Source organism: Lathyrus oleraceus, chromosome 5 (assembly GCF_024323335.1).
Source record: "Lathyrus oleraceus cultivar Zhongwan6 chromosome 5, CAAS_Psat_ZW6_1.0, whole genome shotgun sequence".
Taxonomy (NCBI): Eukaryota; Viridiplantae; Streptophyta; class Magnoliopsida; order Fabales; family Fabaceae; genus Lathyrus; species Lathyrus oleraceus.
In genome coordinates, this window is record NC_066583.1 from 79652639 (window position 1) to 79672621 (window position 19983).

The 19983-nt window shown below is 36.8% G+C and overlaps 1 non-coding gene across 1 annotated transcript; it reads right to left on the bottom strand.

Moving 5' to 3' along the window:
• Positions 1–2045: 2045 nt before the first annotated feature.
• LOC127090187 (small nucleolar RNA R71) lies at positions 2046–2152 on the bottom strand. The gene has a single exon (XR_007791715.1). It is a non-coding gene; the product is annotated as a small nucleolar RNA R71 (small nucleolar RNA).
• Positions 2153–19983: the final 17831 nt, after the last annotated feature.

Below are 19983 nucleotides of genomic sequence, written 5' to 3' on the forward strand. Positions count from 1 at the left end.
TTTGGCTTCAGAAGCGCAACAGAGGCACGTTGAAGCCTATTGTTACGCTTGACTATTGGAACGTGAGGATTTTTACACGGAAAGCTTTTGGAAACCGTTACAAAAAGTGAGTAATATAAATAGTGGCTTTTGGCAAACCCTGCGCGCTCTCTCCGGTCTCTCCTCTTCGTGCTTTTTCTCTTCCAGCCGTGCAAGCATACTTTACAGCATTATTTTTACAGTTTTTACTTTCATTTGCAATTGTTATTTTTCCTTTCCAGCAATTCCTTTAAGCACTTAATTAATTTTTCACACAATAGTTTCTACACCGGAAATCATTGTGTACCTTTTACTAGATCTAACCTTACGTTAGATCCTAGATTTTTATTCCTTCACTTTTTATTTTCCTGTCCGATTGAAGAATTCAAGAACAAATCCAACCGGTCTGTGGTGGAGTGTTCAAGACTGCTATTAATTACTCAGGTTCTTTAATTATTGTTTGAATTTATATATGCCCTGCTTTATTGTTTATTTATATTATTTGCCTGAGATGGATTTATTTAAGCATTGTTTAGGTCTGTTTAACATGTCCGGCTAATTTATTTAGGTATCGGTATGTAAAGTAAGCGGAATGAAGGAATCAAAACTAAGTTGGTTAAATTACGTTTAAAAATAAAGTCACTCTTTTTATGGTCTCAATTTACAGGTTTAATAACAAAGTTTTTGTACGAGAGTAAAAGACATAAAGAAGTTAAATTCAATAGAACGAGAGTTTGAGTTTTTAACTGGACATAGTAAATTGAGCATTAATTCTAAATCAGGGCGAAAGCAATTTTTAGAGTTAATTAAATTCTAATCTTTTTCAAAAAGTATTTTTAAAAGTTAAATGTGAGGACGAGAGTTAAGCATTTGAATTTAATTATATAATCTAAGTCAACAGAGCGAGAGTTTGAGACGAGGGTGTTTAAACGATTAGTGTTTTCTTAAAAAGAGTTTCTATAGATTCTGTTGTTTTCAAAAAGTGATTTTGGACTTAAGCAATAAGTGACAGCTGCGTTAATATAAAGTCATAGTCTATTCAACAGAGCGAAAGTTTGAGAAAAGACTTTTAATCAATAGTATTTACTGAAAAGATTTATTTTAAAAAACCAAGAAACCAACGAAGATTTGATTCCCTAATTACGACGAACTACATATCGATATCCGCTTAATTGATATTTAATCTAGATCTTATTTTAGTTTTAACTTTTCCCCCGAACAATCAAAGTATCATCCGCCCTAGCTTTACGAAGTAACCTTAGAAAACGATATATCGATTCATAAGTCCCTGTGGGATCGATATCTTTTAAAACTACGCGATAGAACTATGCACTTGCAGTTTGTACCCCAAATTCGACTCATAAAGTCGCGATCAAGTTTTTGGCGCCGTTGCCGGGGACTTTTATTTAGTCGATATCGTAACTCTTCTGTTACGCTGTAGAGACTAAGGCTTATTTTTATTTTTATTTCTTTCGTTGATTTGTATGCCACACACTCGCTCACAAGGCGAGTCGTTCTACTTACGAATCAACGACATCGAACTATATCTCTGAGTCTTACGATGAATTCGGGAATATCGTGCTGCAAACAATCTCCCTCCAGTCGAAATTCCTGATCTCAAAAATCTTTTTCCTTCACCGATACCCGAGATGGCAGAACCAGCTCGTGCTCTTCGAGATTACGCTGCTCCATCGCAAGATGAGTCGCACTCGAGTATTGCTCCACCCGTAATCGAAGCAAACAACTTCGAACTTAAACCTTCACTGTTGCAGGCAGTGCAACAGAACCAATTCTCTGGAAATCCTACCGAGGATCCAAACCTTCATTTATCCGTATTTGTCCAATACGCTGATACTGTTAAAGCTAATGGTGTCACTTCAGAGGCAATTCGACTTCGTCTCTTTCCTTTCTCGTTAAGAGATAGCGCTAGAAGATGGCTTCAGTCTCTTCCTTCTAACTCAGTCACCACATGGAACGAGTTGAAGAAAGTATTTCTTGCCCGATATTTTCCGCCGAGCAAAACAGCTATGTTAAGAGCCCAGATAAATGGATTTAAACAGAAAGATAACGAGTCTCTTTTTGAAGCATGGGAAAGATACAAAGACATGATGAGACTTTGTCCACACCATGGTTTAGAGGAATGGTTAGTGATTCATACCTTCTATAATGGTCTCTTGTACAACACGAGGTTAACAATAGACGCCGCCGCAGGTGGTGCACTTATGAACAAACCTTACGCTGATGCTTATCAACTTATCGAGAGCATGGCCCAAAACCACTATCAGTGGGGAAGCGAAAGAATAATGGTAGAAAAACCTCAGGCGAAAAGTGGCATGTACGAGATAAGTAACCTTGACCATGTTAATGCAAAAGTGGAAGCTTTGGCCCAGAAAATTGAAAGTTTAAATGTATCACCTCCAGACACCGTGGTTGCCATAACTCAGAATTGCGAAGTCTGTGGAATCCAAGGTCACACTCCTGCAGATTGTCAGCTCCTAACAGGAATCCAAGCAGAGCAAGTAAACTATGCTCAAGGAAATCCCTACTCGCATACCTATAACTCCAACTGGAAGAATCATCCTAATTTTTCATATAAGAGTAATAATGCCTTATACGCGCCTGGACAAGCTCCAAATCAAGCCCCAGCTATACCTCCTGGATATCAAAAGTCGATCCCATCTACACCTAACAATAACGTTCCTAGGAAATCCAACTTGGAAATCATGATGGAGAACTTCATAGCTTCTCAACAACAAACCAATAAAGATTTCTTAAACCAGAATGTACACACTGGCGAACAAATTAAACAACTAGCAAGTAAAGTAGATGCCCTGGCTACCCATAACAAGATGCTGGAAACGCAAATATCACAAGTAGCTCAACAACAAGCGCCTACTGCTGCCCCAACTGGTACATTTCCTGGACAGTCCCAACCTAACCCGAGAAGCCACGCTCATGCAATCATACTAAGAAGTGGAACGGAAGTGGAAGGACCGTCTGATCCAAGGATAGAAAACCAAAACTCTAAAAAGTCAACTGAGGAAGAAAATAAACCTAAGGAAAAGGAAGAGAGTAATAAGGAAACCGTAGAAAAGAAAGAACCTTATGTACCTCCACCACCTTATAAACCACTTATCCCTTACCCTCAAAGGCTTATTAAAACCGAAGATGCAGGCCAATTTAAAAAATTTGTTGACCTACTGAAACAATTAAACGTCACAATTCCTTTTACAGAAGCTATTACGCAGATGCCCTCATATGCTAAGTTCTTAAAAGAAATTATTTATAATAAAAGGAAACTTGAAGAAAGCGAAACCGTTACACTCACTGCTGAATGTAGCGCTATAATCCAGAATATGCCTCCTAAACTTAAAGATCCAGGTAGTTTCTCTATACCCTGTCACATAGGAAAATTTGTCATAGATAAAGCCTTATGCGATTTAGGAGCCGGTATTAGTGTTATGCCTTTATCCATATGCAAGAAACTTGAAATGGGAGAATTAAGACCAACTAAAATGTCTGTGCAACTAGCAAATCGTTCTGTTAGATATCCTGTGGGAATTCTTGAAAACGTTCCCGTGCGCATAGGTCAATTCTACATTCCAACCGATTTTATAATTATGGACATAAGAGAAGATGAAGTCACACCCATTATATTGGGAAGACCATTCTTAGCAACCGCCGGTGCGATCATAGACGTAAAACGAGGACGACTCACTTTCGAAGTAGGAGAAGAGAAAATTGAGTTCATTCTTTCCCAATTTTTGAAAGCACCTGCAATAGAAGACACATGTTACTTCATGGATATCATCGATGATGCATAAAAGAAACAGAGTTAGAAAATGACAAATCATCTGACTATCTTGTAGAAGACAAACTTAACCAATGTTTAGCAATAACACCGGACCCTACACAATGCCTTAACAAACCAACCCTAGACCTGAAAACACTTCCCAAAAATCTGAGATATGAATTCCTAGACTTAGAACTTGAACGACCAGTGATAGTTAATGCAGACCTAGGAAAACTCGAAACAGAAAAACTCCTGCATATCTTAAGAAAATATCCAACCGCACTAGGATACAACATCACCGACCTTAAAGGAATAAGTCCTTCTATTTGTATGCACCGCATCATGCTAGAAGAAGTCTGTAAAACTTCTAGGGAACACCAAAGGAGACTAAACCCGATCCTGAGTGAGGTAGTGAAGAAGGAAATAACCAAGTTATTAGAGGCAGGTATCATATATCCTATATCTGATAGCAAATGGGTTAGTCCGGTACACGTAGTACCAAAGAAAGGAGGTATAACAGTTATTGAAAATGAAAAAGGAGAAACTATAACCAAACGAATCGAATCGGGATGGAGAATGTGCATTGACTATAGGAAACTAAACAAAGCAACCCGAAAAGATCATTTCCCTTTACCATTCATTGACCAGATGTTAGAACGATTAGCAAAACATTCTCATTTCTGCTATCTAGACGGTTATTCAGGCTTCTTTCAAATACCAATTCACCCTGATGACCAAGAAAAGACAACATTCACGTGTCCTTTTGGTACCTTCGCTTATCGACGAATGTCGTTTGGCTTGTGCAATGCTCCTGCAACCTTCCAAAGGTGCATGATGTCGATATTCGCCGATTTTCTCGAAAACATCATGGAGGTATTTATGGACGATTTTTCCGTATGCGGACAAAGCTTTGAAGAATGCCTTGAAAACCTAGAAAGAGTTCTAGAACGATGTGTAAAAGTAAACCTAGTACTTAATTGGGAAAAATGTCACTTTATGGTACAAGAAGGAATTGTTTTAGGACACATCATCTCAAATAGAGGAATTGAAGTAGACAAAGCCAAAATAGAGGTAATCGAAAACCTTCAACCTCCGAAAACTGTGAGAGAAGTGCGAAGCTTCTTAGGACACGCCGGTTTTTACCGACGATTCATTAAAGACTTCTCTAAAATAACTAAACCTTTGACCGGACTATTGATGAAGGATGCTGAATTCATATTCGACAATAAATGTTTAGAAGCATTTCAAACGCTTAAACAAGCATTGATCTTCGCGCCCATAATGCAGACACCAGATTGGAATGAACCATTCGAAATAATGTGTGATGCCAGTGATTACGCTGTGGGTGATGTTTTAGGACAACGAAAGGATAAAAAGCTTCACGTCATATATTACGCAAGTAAAACTCTAGATGAAGCACAAATGAATTACGCCACAACCGAGAAAGAACTTTTAGCAGTAGTATTTGCGCTAGATAAATTTCGTTCTTACTTGGTCGGAGCCAAAATAATCATTTACACTGACCACGCTGCTATCAAGTACCTCTTAACAAAAAAAGATGCTAAACCTAGACTCCTAAGGTGGATCTTGTTGCTACAAGAGTTCGATTTGGAAATCAAAGACAAGAAAGGAACTGAAAACGTAGTAGCAGATCACCTCTCTAAACTCGAAAACCTGGAACTGGAAAGAACATCGATCAACGATGATTTCTCGTACGATAAACTTATAGCTACTTTGGAAGAAAATAAAGCTGATAAACAGGTAGAAACCACCTTAGCTATATCTGTTACACCATGGTACGCTGATCTCGTCAATTATTTAGCTGCCGGAATAGTTCCACCTACTTTATCCTACCAGCAAAAGAAACGATTCTTCTATGACATAAAACACTATTACTGGGATGACCCTTTACTTTTCAAAAGAGGCCCCGATGGTATTTTCCGTCGGTGTATACCTGAAGAAGAGGTAGAAAATATAATCCAACACTATCACTCCGCTCCTTATGGTGGACATGCAAGTACATTCAAGACCTGCTCCAAAATCCTACAAGCCGGTCTTTATTGGCCAAACATATGGAAGGATGTGCATGCGGCTATTAAGAAATGTGATAGATGTCAACGCACAGGAAACATATCTAGACGTGACGAGATGCCACAAAAAGGCATTTTGGAAGTAGAGATTTTCGACGTGTGGGGAATAGACTTCATGGGACCTTTTCCATCCTCTTTCGGTAACAAATACATACTCGTGGCGGTTGACTACGTATCAAAATGGATTGAAGCTATAGCTTCTCCAACAAACGATACGCGAGTAGTAACTAGACTCTTTAAGAATATAATATTTCCAAGATTTGGTGTCCCGAGAATAGTAGTCAGTGATGGTGGATCGCATTTCATATCTAAGATACTCGAAAAACTACTGTTTAAGTATGGTGTGAGACATAGAGTAGCAACACCTTACCATCCTCAAACCAGTGGACAAGTGGAGGTGTCTAATAGAGAAATTAAACAAATATTAGAAAAAACAGTCGCCACCTCAAGAAAAGACTGGTCATCGAAACTACCCGAAGCTTTATGGGCATATCGAACTGCTTATAAAACTCCCATAGGGACAACCCCATTTAAGCTTATTTATGGAAAATCTTGCCACCTCCCGGTAGAATTAGAACATAAGGCCTACTGGGCTATTAAAAATCTAAATTTAAACTATAAGGCCGCTGGTGAAAAGCGAGTTCTTGACATAAACGAATTAGAGGAACTTCGACAAGACGCCTACGAAAATGCCAGAATCTACAAAGAAAGAACGAAGAAATGGCATGATAAACGTATATCGAGAAAAATCTTCAAACAAGGCGATATAGCCCTTTTGTTCAACTCTAGACTTAAGTTATTCCCAGGAAAACTACGTTCTAGATGGTCAGGCCCTTTCCAAATCACCAAGGTCTTTCCAAGTGGAGCGGTGGAAATTAAAGGAAAATCTATAGAACCATTTATCGTAAACGGGTAGCGTCTAAAACATTATCATTATGCAGAGAACAATGAAGATTCACAAGTCCTGCACTTAGACGAAATGCCTCCAGAATTTATAGATTATATTTGATAGTTTTTATGTCGAGCTTGCGACATTAAACAAAGCGCTTCGTGGGAGACAACCCACAAATTTTTATTTTATTTTTATTTCTTCTTTAATTATTCTTTTTCTTTTAAATTCTATTTAGTATTCATTCTTAATTTACTTTAACTTATAAAAATTTTCTTTCTTTCGGCATTTGGCCAAATCCTGACTAAAACTCTTGTTTTTCTTTTCTCTAGCTAACACTAACCTGATGGGCCAAATTGACCGTATGGGTATCAAATTCAGAGGGAAAGCTCAGAAACAAAGGTTTGAAGAACTAGTAGAAAGAGAGATGCTACCTAGTTTGTATGCGGATGATTGGGCAATGACTGCCCTTGGACTAAGAGAGAGTGTCTTGTATTTGCTGAGTCCAATAGGGTGGGAAACCACCCCTATCCGTAGACAATTCGTCACTTATCGGAGACTGACTCTAGAATTCCTTAGTTCTCTTATCTATCTACCCAGCCATGGAAAAGGAATAAGCAGAGGTTTCATTCAGTTCAGAATGTTCAACATGGAGTATCAATTTAACATCCAAGACTTTACCAACCTTTTAGGTTTTCCTACCTCTTTTGATACATTCACAGTGAGCCAAGAAGACCTTTTTGAATATAGAGAACTTGAACTTTTTTTGGGGAAGCTTGACTGAAAATGACGATCCCGAGGAACATGAATTTCTTTCTGGAAACATACATAACCCGGCCTTTTGTTATTTCCATAAGATCCTGGCCCACACCCTTTTCGGGAAGAAGTCAAATAGTACCTCAGTTTCACGTGATGAACTCTTCATCATATTTTGCGCTTCCCAGAACCGTCCAGTAAACGGTGCCACTTTTATGTTGGTAAATTTTGACCACCTTATCCAAGATGAACAAGCACCAATTCAAATAGGCGGATTGATAACCATGATTGGTAATGCTATCAGATTATGTCAGCCTATGCTTGACTTAAGCCCTTTTTGTGGCATTGCGACTATGAGTATACCCTTCCTCTTCAACACTATGTTTATAGCAAACCTAGGACCTGAAGAGTTTGAGCTTATAATTAACAACCAAGTTCTTTGCCTATTCACCTTGCCTAGCCCGAGGACTAGTGTTCATAACCGCAGTAACTGGCTCTACAACCTGAACGGAACACCTTCCCCTGCTAGATCTACTGAATCCATCCAGGACTACGAGATTTGTGACGACCAGATTCCTTATGCTGAATCTGACCCTCAGACACCATCTGGTTATTATGATATTGACCCTCCTCCTCAACCTGTCCCGACCGAAGAGTCGGCAGTACCTGATCCTAGACATCATATGCCCGGAGATAATTATAACACCATCATTCAAGCTTTGATGTCAGAATAGGACGCCCTCAGAGAAGAGCTAGCTAATATGGGACAAGAGTTTCTGGGATACATGAGCACTATGACAAATCAATTCCACGAGTTGCTAAACCGTGTTAACTCCTTTGCTCCTCCGGCCAGAGATCCCGCAAGTGGCTAGAAGTTGTTTTTCTTAGTTACTTAGTTTTAGTTTAGGCTATTCATTAGTTTTTACATTATTTTTAATATTAGTATTTGTTTCTCTTTCGCATTTTTGTTTTTGTCTTCCAATGTTACATTATGATTATTTTATGAAGCTATTGATTTATTTTACTTTATTATGACTTATGCAAATATCTATCAATAATGCTCTCTACTGTTACTACCTACATGACTTATTAAAGATATATATATATATATATATATATATATATATATATATATATATATATATATATATATATATATATTATGGAAAGTAGAATAGCATGCAAGGCAATTTAAAAGTATCACAATAGCAAAATAAAATAAAACATATGCATAACAAAATAACAACAATAAAATATAATGGTAAAAACAAAGTACGTTGCCAGAATGACTGTGTGACGAGCGTCACACAATCCATGACGGACGTCACACCGAGTGTCTGTCACGCCCGTAACACCCCTGTCACGAGCGTGACACCTTCTGGCTATGTGAACGTTACTAACCGTTGGGACAAGACCGTTACACCATCCCACCTTTTTACCTTCCCCATTTATTCACATTTACCCACATTTATTTACTTTTCAACCACTCCCTTTCCAACTTCCAAATCCTTTCCTATAAATACCCACCATACCTTTCTTCATACACCACAAACCATTCTATAAAATATATTTCATCTTCTTACCTTCTACTTCTTTCAAACCACTTATCGGTATGGCGGGAAACCAAGATTTCGAAAATATCATCTTCCGATCCGAAGATGATAATCATCAAAGGGAGCAGTTCGAGCGTTTCCAACAGCGAGGCGTCCAATCCACCAGGTACCCTGATTTAACTTGTTTACAAGAATTAGGATTACTTCAAGGTATAGAATGGATGCTCTGCCTTGCTGATTTAACCTTTCTTTGCACTCATAATCAACCTACCTACCCATCCCTAACCTTAGAATTTCTAAGTTCTTATTCGTACAACACTCCCACCGGTGAAGACGAGTACTTAATCGGTACCGCAACCTTCCGTATGTTCAACACCGAATACTCCCTATCCCAAAACCAATTGAGCACCATGCTACAATTCCCTGTAGAAGGTCAAGTCCACCTTAGGATACCTTCGAACTCCCAGTGGCATATAAATGCCTTCGACCTCTTTAGAAAAATTTCCGGTGTGGAAACCAACAACTGGGATGTATTACTTGCTTCACATATACATAACCCAACCATCCGGTACTTCATCCGCATCCTGCAAAACACTATTTTTGGTCGACCGAACAACAGCAAAGTCAACGCCAAGGAATTATTTTTCCTCCATTGCGTCTTTGCAACAGATACACAGGTAAACGCTGCCTCCTTTCTATTTCATCATATCCGCACCCTATGTGCTAGAGGCCGTCAACCTTTTGTAATTGGTGGATTAATCACCACCATAGCACTTGGCTTAAATCTTGGGGATCGACTTCAGAATTTACAATCTCTCCCACCCCTATTGATGGATATAAGCTATTGTCGGTCCAGCCGCCTAATCAAAAACAGGGTAGGCGGAGGGTATTACCTTATGGTGAACAACCAGGAAGTCCCAAGAGTTGTTCTACCCAACATTGCCCTAACAAATGTCACCAATCCCAACCGCCACATCTATGATCTGAATGCTCCCGAAGCCACCGAGCCTACACAAGTAAACCCGCCTTCAGACGAGTTTGCCGAAATGGAGCAGGGTGATCAGGTTCCTGCACAACAATCAGTCCCGCTCAACCCTTCCGATAATGCAGCTGGTCCATCCTCACGACGTCGTCGACGAAGAAGGTCAGCAACCAACGACGACATCATGGATGCTATCGATGGTATGCAAGCGCAGAATCTCGAAGTGATGCAGATGATGCGCCAGATGCAACAACAACAGGAAGCGAGGAATGCAATAACCGATCAGCGGTTCGCTCAGTTGCTCAGCAGGTTTGATGATTTGGAAGTACGTCAAAGATCACCAGGTCGAAGAACACGCGGCGGAAGGCAGCATTGACTTTAGATTCCTTTTCTTTTCTTTTTTTGTATTTCTTTTGTTTTCTTTGAAACATTGGGGACAATGTTTCATTTAAGTGTGGGGGGGAAAACCGTGTTCTTTCTATCTTCCCTTTTTCAAGTATGTATCTTTCTTTTCATTGTTATTTCCCTTATAAAAAAAAATTTATAATATAGATTTATTTTAAGTTAAGCCCTTAGTGTGAAAAATTTCTATTATCTATTCCCTCAAAATCTTCATGAGCCATAACAAAAATTCAACACACTCAGTAAGTATAAAGGTTGCCTATTTTCTCAAACTTGAGACAAATTAAGACAAAAATGATTACCGCCCCAACACTCTAAACAAACCTCAACATGTTAGATCAAAAAGGTACTTGTTATACAAGTCCCTGGATTTTTAACTTTATGGTAACCCCGAGTAGTTTATACAAGAAGTCAGCACCATCTTAATAGCAAACTACGTGGAGGGCCGATGAATATAAGTGAATGATTCCCAAAATAATAAAAATAAATAAATATATATATATATATATATATATATATATATATATATATATATAATATATATATATATATATATATATATCAGGAAATGCACTAATTAAGTTAGGTGATCCTTACCAGATCATTTAATCTAAAGGTTGCAGATCATACGAAAGCATAATACGAAAGATCCATTACGAGTTGGTTCGGCAGGTATCTGGTGCTGAACTTGGTAGGGCGGACTACGGTCCGATCCCCCGCAATTTGCAATGGACCAAATAACGAAGTTATCCGACTAATGTACCAGAGCTTCAAGTTAAAAAAGGGATCAGAATCACTAACCGGTCACTCCACTATGTGCGTGAAACGATAAAGGGCTTAATGTGATTTCGCTAGAATGAAAATGGGTGAAATAAGAGTAAAAGAACTAGGCTAGCTATAATGGCATGACTCGAACTAGTTTGCATAAGGTGAGGTTACCTGAGGTTGTAACGGTAGTTGTTGATGTCAAGATTAAACTCAAGTTACTCCTAAACAAAATCTACTTGCAACCTAGTACGAATTGATGTGTGTTTTGAAATTTCATCTGGCTAAATTTTTAAACGATTTCTATACTGTATTTTGCTTGAGGACAAGCAAAGGTCTAAGTATGGGGGAGTTCGATAACATGAAATAATATCACATTCTAGGACTCGATTTAATTAAATTATATTATTATTCACTTCAATTTATTTCATTTTATTCGATACTACTTGGTATTTTGCTTTCTATTTATCTCAGGTAGTTTATTTGAAGCACAAGCGAAAAAAGGAAGAAAAGGAGGTGCAAAAAAGAAATGAAAAGAAGCAAATTCCACCAAGCCAAAGCCCAACCCAAAAGCACAGGCGCTGCGCCTGTGACGAGCGCCACACAAGGTGTGACGAGCGTCACGCCCTGCCTACTTGTGTTACGAGCGTAACACATGGTGTGACGGACGTCACATCATTCTCCTATATTTTTTGCTTCAGAAGCGCAACAGAGGCACGTTGAAGCCTATTGTTACGCTTGACTATTGGAACGTGAGGATTTTTACACGGAAAGCTTTTGGAAACCGTTACAAAAAGTGAGTAATATAAATAGTGGCTTTTGGCAAACCCTGCGCTCTCTCTCCGGTCTCTCCTCTTCGTGCTTTTTCTCTTCCAGCCGTGCAAGCATACTTTACAGCATTATTTTTACAGTTTTTACTTTCATTTGCAATTGTTATTTTTCCTTTCCAGCAATTCCTTTAAGCACTTAATTAATTTTTCACACAATAGTTTCTACACCGGAAATCATTGTGTACCTTTTACTAGATCTAACCTTACGTTAGATCCTAGATTTTTATTCCTTCACTTTTTATTTTCCTGTCCGATTGAAGAATTCAAGAACAAATCCAACCGGTCTGTGGTGGAGTGTTCAAGACTGCTATTAATTACTCAGGTTCTTTAATTATTGTTTGAATTTATATATGCCCTGCTTTATTGTTTATTTATATTATTTGCCTGAGATGGATTTATTTAAGCATTGTTTAGGTCTGTTTAACATGTCCGGCTAATTTATTTAGGTATCGGTATGTAAAGTAAGCGGAATGAAGGAATCAAAACTAAGTTGGTTAAATTACGTTTAAAAATAAAGTCACTCTTTTTATGGTCTCAATTTACAGGTTTAATAACAAAGTTTTTGTACGAGAGTAAAAGACATAAAGAAGTTAAATTCAATAGAACGAGAGTTTGAGTTTTTAACTGGACATAGTAAATTGAGCATTAATTCTAAATCAGGGCGAAAACAATTTTTAGAGTTAATTAAATTCTAATCTTTTTCAAAAAGTATTTTTAAAAGTTAAATGTGAGGACGAGAGTTAAGCATTTGAATTTAATTATATAATCTAAGTCAACAGAGCGAGAGTTTGAGACGAGGGTGTTTAAACGATTAGTGTTTTCTTAAAAAGAGTTTCTATAGATTCTGTTGTTTTCAAAAAGTGATTTTGGACTTAAGCAATAAGTGACAGCTGCGTTAATATAAAGTCATAGTCTATTCAACAGAGCGAAAGTTTGAGAAAAGACTTTTAATCAATAGTATTTACTGAAAAGATTTATTTTAAAAAACCAAGAAACCAACGAAGATTTGATTCCCTAATTACGACAAACTACATACCGATATCCGCTTAATTGATATTTAATCTAGATCTTATTTTAGTTTTAACTTTTCCTTCGAACAATCAAAGTATCATCCGCCCTAGCTTTACGAAGTAACCTTAGAAAACGGTATATCGATTCATAAGTCCCTGTGGGATCGATATCTTTTAAAACTACGCGATAGAACTATGCACTTGCAGTTTGTACCCCAAATTCGACTCATAAAGGCGCGATCAATAAACATGTGAGATTTTAGTTGTATTGGTGTTTAACTATTTTTGTATCTATTTTCCATTTATACCAACGACACTCTATCCATTTTTGACTAAAAAAAACATTTCTTCCATTAATTAGCTATAAAGATTTAAGTTTTGTTCCACTAATTAGTTAAATTAAAGATGTGCAAAAATATGGTTAATTGAAGCATATCCCAAACTAAATTATCCCGAATAAAAAAAAACGGAACCATTTAAATGATTAATGAATTGAACCATATATTAAAAGCAATTCAGCTAACCAAATTTAGGTTAAAAATTCGTTTAAACTGTTTAACAAATTATTTTTTAATAGTTTTAATATAAAAAAATTAAAAAACATAATCCAGAAATACTTTAAAATAAATAAATCTTATTATGAAAATACAATTTTAATAATTATTTTTAAAATTTTTTTTCCTTAAAATAATGAAAAACCAAATATTCCATTGTTTAAAAAATTATTTTTATGAAAAAAAATTAAAAATTCCTAAAAAATATTATTTTTCTAAAAACTTGTACTAAAAATGTTGTTATTGTTTTCTAAAAATTTGTAGTAAAAATGTTGTTATTGTTTTCTAAAACCAAAAAAAAAAATCTAAAAAGTATTTATTTAGAAATTAAAAAAAATTCCTTAAATAAAGTTGGTTCTAAAAAGTTAAACATATAAAATTAATTTATAATTGCGGACTGACTATAGTCGATTTATGAATACAAATCAACTCTTTACCGATTTTAAATTGAAATGAAATCATTTTATCAATTATTTGTTTTTTTTGTTAAAGTGATTATTAAAAATTAAACTAAACCCACATTAGTTTTCTTTATTTTTTAAAAATATTTCAATCCTATTTGTTAATTATAATATTTTAATAGACAAAAGTAATATATAAATTTTGTTCCCACAAGACTCATGTTTTTTTATTGGTAAAAGTAGCTCAATTAATTAATGTGTTAGGTGAGTTAAATGAATGTAATACGATGATTTAATGTTCAACTCATAACGATAATATATATTTATATTCATGAAATATTATATAATAAATTATTGATATTATAAATCAACAAATTTTATAAATGAAACCTATGTTTTTTTATTTTTTATTTTTTATTTTTAAATTAATTTTCTTTATTGTTTCTTAATCATATCTTATATATAAAATTGTTGATTTATTGAAATAATTTTGAATTTACAAAAATTTCTAAATTATTGAAGAAAATTTTGGAGTATAAATGTTAATTAACTAATTTTTCATATTCATTTAATTATTTAATTTTTATTTATTTAATTAACTAAAAATATTATAATTTTGCATTAACTACTTAAACCTACATTTTTTTTTTCTTTTTCTATTGATTTATTTTAGGTAACATAAATGTTTTCTAAAAAATAAACTCATGTTCTTGAATTTTTTTTCAAAATAATCAATTTTTTTTAATTCTAAAATAACCAATTTTTCAAAAAAAAAATAATACAAAAATAACCAAGTTTGGTAGAGGATGCGCCAGATGAATTGGCGCACCCACATCCCAATAAGAGGAGGCGCCAGTAGCATTAGCGCACATGCATTGGGCCTCATGAGGAGACGTCAATGCTTGTGGCGCCTGCATTGGCTCTCATGAGTAGGCGCCAATGCCTCTGGCGCCTGAGTGCATTTTTAAAGGTGGGCGTCAATTCATGTGGCGCCTGCTTGTAATGGTCATGTGGGCGCCAATTCAACTAGCGCCCACGTGTTTTATCCAATAGATGTTCCGTCTCTATAAATACCACACCTTGCATGCAATTATTTTCACTCAAATTCATCTCCTAGTCTAGTTCAACCATCAATTTCAATTTTCTTTGTTTCAACAATGTCTGCATACATTCAGAAACGAAATGCTGATGTAATATTTTCTGTCGTTGCGGCTCCGATACAGGTTCAACTTTGGAACACAGATACGTTTGAACGTCTTAATCGGACGTTGTACAGTTGGTTAGAGGGAGAAATTGGAGAGGGTGAACGAATTAGAAGAATACAATGGCTTGTGTCCACGTTCAACCAACACGGAGAAGTGCGCGAATGGATGGATATTAAGACCGACTAAGACGCTCGTAGGATGATGCATTACGTGTTCAAAATTGTTTTGATGGTTGTAATCGCATAGTTTTTGTATTCTAGTTATTTTAATTGTTTGTGTTATTTTTTATGAACAACTGTCTTTTCGTCACAGACGTCTACTATGAAGTAAATTTAGTTCTCCATATATTGCAATAGAGATACTTTGAAATAAATTTAGTTTTCCATATATAGCAACAGAGGTATATTTGAATTTATCTGGTTGTGCTCGTTCCAACACTAGGACAGTTATTACGATTGTGACCTGGTTGACGGCATGAACTACATAGTCTAACCATTTTGTTCGCCGTATCCATTTCGGTTTGAATCCGGGTGCTGTTAGGGCGATCCTTTTTCTTCCTTCGCATAACTTCGTTGTGCCAGACGATGTCCCCTTGATATTCTGGCCAATAATCCTCTTTTTCCACTACCGAAAAACTAATTTTATAAACATTTTAAAGGCTATCGACTTTGTAAACTTCAGATAGCAAGTAGGATGGATCTCTTTGAACCTTTGAGCACGTCGCAATGACATGGGAGCAGGGGGTACGAAAGGCTTGGAACCTTCCGCAGTCGCACCAACCTCTATCTAGTTCGACTCTGTACTGTCCCATCGGCATGCTCTCATTGTGATCCATGGACTCGGTAACACTAAACCAACCTTTAGTTCGATCAAATATCGTAATCACGTGTGTGTTTGCTTTGGTAGCTTCATGTCTGATGAATTTCATTGAAGCATCACTGAACAACTGTCCAGATTGCAACACTGAACAACTGTCCAGATTGTAACACTGAACTCCATTTTGAGCGTATGGTTTCAAACAACGCCCCTAGCCTGAAATATGTAGCTTGCACCAAAGTGGTTATTGGTAGGTTACGGATGCCTTTGAAGACAGAGTTCATTGATTCCACAAGATTTGTTGTCATGTGGCCTCAACGCTGACTGTTGTCGTATGCCCTAGTCCACTTCTCCAACGGAATACTATCGATCCACCGAACCGCATCTTCGTTCGACAATCTTATTTCCTCACGGTAGTGTTTGAAAGAAGGTTCTGATATTGCGTAACTTGCATTGACAACCTTCTTACGCAACGTCTTATCTTTGATTTCCCGCATGAAATTCTGATCAATATGTCTAATACAAAACACATGCGTCGAAGGAGGATTTTGCCAGCCATTGTCAATGTTATTATATGCATTGATGATTGAGGGGTGTCTATCATAGATCAAACACAAGTTAGGCTGAGGTGCAACGTGCAATAGGAGATTTCTTAGGAAAAAACTCCATCCATCAGCAGTCTCCCCTTCAACTAGGGCAAAGGCGATTGGAAAAATATTGTTGTTCCCATCTTGTGTCACTGCCATCAGTAACGTTCCTTAGTATTTTCCATACAACCATGTACCATCAATTTGTATAATTGGTTTATAGAAAGAAAAACCTATGATACACGGTTGATACACCCAAAATAGACGGTGAAATATTCTATTTCCAACAGCACACGTACCATCTGGTGTATATGCAGGCAATGTTTCCATCTTGACAATTGTCCCGGGAGCATAGTGTTTTAGAGCCAACAGGTAATTTGGAAGTTGTTTGTAAGACTCCTCCCAATTGCCAAACACTTTTTCAACAACTTTTGTTCTAGCTATCAATGCCTTCCTATATGATGGAGTGTACTCGTACTCTGCCTTAATATGCGAGATTATTGTACTCATCTTTAACGACGGATTGTCGCCAATAACAGGCAATATTTCATCGCATATTAGCTGAGAGCTTAATTTACGATGATCCTGCATTGGGTTTGTCAGCATGCATGTGTGATCTGGACCCATTGATCCAATCTCCCAAGACTCGCTCCTCTTCCGGTATGAAGCTGACAACCTAAAAAGGCAATGCTCATTCGGACAATAAACTTTATACCTCAATGTGTCAGTTCTGTCAACTCTGAAATCTGCAGATAGTTGCATGTGGAATTTCTAAATGGTTTTTACATATTCCTCTTTTGTGCGAAATGTGTCTCCTTGTTTCAGAGATCCTTACATTTGCACGTAAGGATTGTATCATACATCTGCCAAAGGTTCATCTGAACCCAAATTTAACCTTGTTATGTGTTGGGGTGGGCAATATACATGACTTGTTGGTATTGGCCTCTCTCCCTCTTCAGCGTTCACCATCGAATCAATTGTGATCTCAGGTTCCTCTTCTTCATCGTCTGGAACATTCACCTCAACTTGTTCGTCATCAGTCTCACAAAACACTTGTGACTGATCAATGTACTGAGACTCCTGTTGTTGATGTGGTAATATATACAACTCTATATCGTTGTAACCAGATTGTTCGTGACTGCCAAACATATGTTGAACATCATCATCATCTCGAATCTTCTTCTGATAAAATCTTACCTGGTTTTCTGCAAACCAAACCGGATTTTTATAGATGATCTGACCCACATTATTACACTGCAATTTCTTTTCTATTCTTTGTTTCAGATGTGCTTATTTGCTTCAAGCTTGGGGGTGGTCTAGAATGCCGTCGCTCACCCTGATAAATGAGCGTCCATTCGTGTTCCCGTTTGCAACCAAGTAAGTCTAACACTTTACCATTCACCATTTAGTTAATTATATTTATTATTATAATTAATAGTAAATAATATTTTTCACTTCTTTTTATTATCTTAGGTGGTCAGTAAGGGGAATGAACTACAATAGGTGTCCGAAACACGCTATTGTAGTCTATCGAAATCTATTGGACCACATTGGACATGACGATGTAATACTCCTACCAAACTATATTTTAATTTAAAAATACTTCTCAAATTATTTTTCATCTAACGATTTGGTATTGTTTTACAGTTTGTTTGGAGGCCATATCTGGGTTTGAATCATGATGTGAACCATGACGATGCTGCAGTTTGGACAGCGAAGACACTGATTATCCGATTCACTACAGTGGAAATGCACCAAAGTGACGGGTCAAACTGCAGTTCGGAATGCTACAACAGATTCCAGAATCTCCCACGTGTTTGGAGAATTGGCATCAAAAAAGGGTCGATGCACAGTGAGATTATTCTGACTAGAGAGACTTTGCAAAAGACATGTGTCGTCAATGGAGGAATCGACGACAACACATCTTGAACGGACCAGTCATCCAAGGTGCAAGACCGACTCAACAATATATGGCATGGTTTAGGTCTGTAACAACTCAACAATTTATATCTGAGCCGCGGTATTTGATGGATCCGCGCCAATTTGCTTCGTCATAGTATGCCCCACATCAATTCACCACCCAACACCATTGTGAACCCATCCAACACCAACGTGAACCCACCCAAACCCAACAACCAACCACATACACACAACAACCACACACCCAACATCGCAACCCATTCATGCCAACCACCCAACAACCAACCATCCAACGTCGCAATCCATTCATACCACCCACCCAAACAAAAAACCAAGAATCAAACCCCGCAACCACAACCGTCTATAACCCAAATGATTCATATGGGTCACTTCATCGTAACCCAACCACTGTTTAACTATAGTACGCCCCAGGAACCATTGTTTCGTTTTCAAAACGACTCAATGGCCCAATTTGGACAACTATACCGTCCCCAATTCACCCAACCCCAATGCCCTAACTACGATGACATGGGCGCCGAACTCCATTACGAAAGCGCCGTTGGCCAGAACCCCTCCGAATATTGGGAGCAAATGATGACACATCTGTCAAATACCGTTGGAACTTCCGCCGGACCTTCCAACCAGTCATCGCTCGATCAGGTCAGCACCCAAAGACCACAAACACCTTAAGAAAATCGTGGGAGACCTCGAAGACAAACTAACGCACTGGGATGTGGAATCGGGGGACGTTATAATCGGGCGAGTCATTAGTTTTTTTGTCTATCCAGTGTAACTAATTATTACATATTTAATGAATTTATTTTTTTCATTATTATTTCTTATGTATTAAATAATAAATATTAAATATTAAAAATAAATAAATTAAATAACTAAATAAATAAAAATAAATAAAAATAAAATAAAAATAATATAAAAATAATAGGAGGGGGTGTATGCGCCAGATAAATTGGCGCATACACCCACCATTAAAAATACACTCAGGCGCCAGAGGCATTGGTGCCTCCTCATGAGGCCCAATGCATGTGTGTCAATGCTACTGGCGCCTCCTCTTATTGGTATGGAGGTGCACCAATCCATCTGGCGCATCCTCTACCAAATTCGGTTATTTTGGTATTATTTTTTTAAAAAATTGATTATTTCAGATTTTTTTTTGAAAAATTTGGTTATTTTAAAAAAAATCCATATTCTTTTTGTTAATTTTTTTATTTAAAAAATAATTTTATATAAAATGATAAAAGAGTGTTTATCATTAACATATTTTTAATTTTTAAAATACTATAATAATATATTATTATAATAGATAAATCTAACAAATGCGTGAGGCATAAAAAAAGATAGAACGTTGGATGTAATGAATGATTAATATTTATTGAAAATAAAAATAAAAATAC